The following is a 2681-nucleotide window of genomic DNA, read 5'->3' as shown; positions in this document are numbered from 1 at the left end:
TCGATTAGGCAAAACAGCACCACACCTATTCTTACTACATTTTCGCATCACACTACTTCTTTGCATTTCGAACAAGCGAGATTAGATCGGGAAATCCAGAATCTTAAAAAGCAACCGTCTCAGCAATATATACGTAAACTCTTCTCAATAATTCGATTGTCTTTCTCTCATTTCGAGTCGCAATGGATTGTTGGTTTATCGTAGCAGTACACGGCCGTGATCGTGAATTGCTCATTTAATGAAATGAGTCAATGCTCCGAATGAATAGAAATAAAACAACAATTAGCGCAAGGCAATGATTGCTTGAAATTGGAAACCCGCCGTTCCTGTCTCCGATTGTGCCCTCATCCGCAGTAATACACTCATAGCCGCTCATGGAATGTTCATAAACATTCAATGAAAATTACTCTCTTTTACTCTTTTTTTTTTGCTTGTGATGCCCGTACAACAGCTGCACAACATAGCAGAAGAGCTTGAAGCTCGTACGCACATGAGAGATCACACATCATCCATAGGGATTAGGATGTTCCCTTGAAGACTAGTGCAAAGAGAGCTTCCTGTGTAGAGTGTTAATGGAATCCTTTTGTCTTAGGCATCGTCACCCGTGCGAGGGCAACGTAAGTCAAGTACGCACAACACTAATCAAATCCAGTGCCGGAAATGAGTTAGCACAACGGTTCAGCATAACGAGTATGGACTAGCGATGTGTTTTGTGTTCAGGTTCAACATGTAAAGGCAATTTTACAGTAGCCAGTCGTGGCTTTATACTGTTGCCAGTTGTAGTTTTTGCTTGTTTGCCATTTCTATTCGTTTTACCACTTCCTGAGGCAAACCAACATGTGTTTGATTGTGTAAGAGCTACTCAGCTATCCCATTTGCGTTCACTTATTCCGGCCATGTCGGAAGCGCGATTCTCTACAGTAATGCGAGCGACAATGTGACCCAAACACACCCATTGCCAGGGCTATGGTACCGGATCGTCACCCTGAAGTAGGGCTGAGTGCGAATGTATATGCTTGAATTATGATTTGGACCACCAATCATCTATTATATTCAAAACGCAAAGTCAAAATGCATCAAAACATAACGAAAAAAAAGCGAGACAGATACTCTAGAACTACAAAGAATACCTCTATTTGTGTGTAATAGTCAGTAACGAGTAAGGCATCAAGTACCAGTATGATATTTCTTTATTAGCGTATTTGGATAGAACTGGAAAAAAACAAGAAAGCTAAGAAGAGGAACTAACGAATGAAGAAACGAATTCGGGAAAAGAAAATAGAGAACAAAAGACAATTACTAATGATGCAGCACAAAATAGAAAAAAAAGCAACGCGGCACATGGAAACTGCCAAACGCCATTTCATTGATTCAACAGGAGACGATAGGAAGCCCCAAAGCCATATGCTACGCCACCTGTGTTTGTGTAAAAGTATTCCATAAAAGAGCAGAGTTCGAAACCCGTGGGGGGTTAACACTTTCTTCGGGGAGGTCAAAAAGGTCTAGCGGCAACCCTAGCTGCGCAAGACGGTGGGAAATTTAAATAATAAAAATGGTCATCATGATACAATGAGATAAAGAGAAGGAGGCAGAAGAAGTAAAATCAGTAACGAATAAATCACACTTTATGCTTTATTGCCTTAGTACACTTTAAATGGTGACACACCGATCCACAGCCATAATGCACAAACTGAACGAAATTGGAAAGGAAGGGAAACGAAGGGAAATTCGAAAATACAGCTTCTCGGCGGGAAAACGAGAAACTGCGAACTTTCCGCGATCATTTCGATCTTCCCGTGTGGTGAGTTTCTACGTTACAGCGACGCACGTCCATAAAGGACCACTTGAACAAATTGGTTTCTGTCGTTTCCAATTTAACATCTCCTATCAAAGTCAATCACATTAATCTTGATTTGAATAGTTGGTTCAAATGGCCTAAGTTCTCTCTTTTTTTTCGCTCATTTTCTCCTCTAATCCCATCCATGTTCTTCGTACGAAATTGTTGCCAGTGCTATTTTACAAAGACTCGGATTAAGCTCTTCGCTTTGCTTAAACTACACAGATTTTGCTCATCAAGAATCCACAAAAACAACAAACTCCTCTAAACTTTTGTTGACCATATGTTTCGGTATCATAGTGGGCTAAAAGATTCAACTGAAATTTGTATGAAGGTTCTCTAAAATATTTTAGAGTTTGTGAAAAAATGTTATCACGTGATCAAGTGTGCTTCGGCTTGCGTCATCCTATATTTAAAAAAGGGAACAGGTAACTAATAAATGTCGTGAATGATGTGTATAAGAATCAAAGTGGTCTCCCAAGCATATTCCTTCCATGCTAGCAGTAAAAATCTTATGCTACGATAGCAAAGGTAAGTGCGAACATTTTGTGCCATTTTAGTGCATAAGCACTATAATTAATTAAGTTTTTAAACTGTCGCATAGTCACGATTTTTGCTCCAATGTCGAATGATAACTGTTGCGTCGGGTAGGTTGTCCTAAGGATGATAAATGCATTTAAAGGGGTACCGGTTTGGTGTCATCTTCCTCGATCTGTCCTCACGTTGTTTGCCTCAACATTTGCCTTTTCGCCTTGCGACTTCCACGTATGCGCTGGTTGCGCGGCAACCGCTAGCAGATCTGGTTTCAGCGGCCCAGACAACTCCTCGCAGCCAAGAAAATCAA

General features: G+C 40.7%; 1 protein-coding gene across 2 annotated transcripts in view; it reads left to right on the top strand.

The window, feature by feature from the left end:
* The window catches only part of LOC126573305 (tyrosine-protein phosphatase 69D), a 9246-nt gene extending 7611 nt beyond the window's left edge, over positions 1–1635 (top strand). For both annotated transcript variants that reach the window (XM_050233301.1, XM_050233299.1), the window contains exon 12: positions 1–1635. This exon is cut by the window's left edge and continues 1222 nt beyond it. The gene's annotated coding sequence lies outside the window, so the exon portion shown is untranslated.
* The last annotated feature ends 1046 nt before the right edge of the window (positions 1636–2681 follow it).

This window comes from Anopheles aquasalis, chromosome 2 (assembly GCF_943734665.1).
Source record: "Anopheles aquasalis chromosome 2, idAnoAquaMG_Q_19, whole genome shotgun sequence".
NCBI classification, from domain to species: domain Eukaryota; kingdom Metazoa; phylum Arthropoda; class Insecta; order Diptera; family Culicidae; genus Anopheles; species Anopheles aquasalis.
The sequence above is the reverse complement of the archived record's forward strand: the minus strand, read 5'-3'. Positions and strand labels throughout refer to the sequence as shown.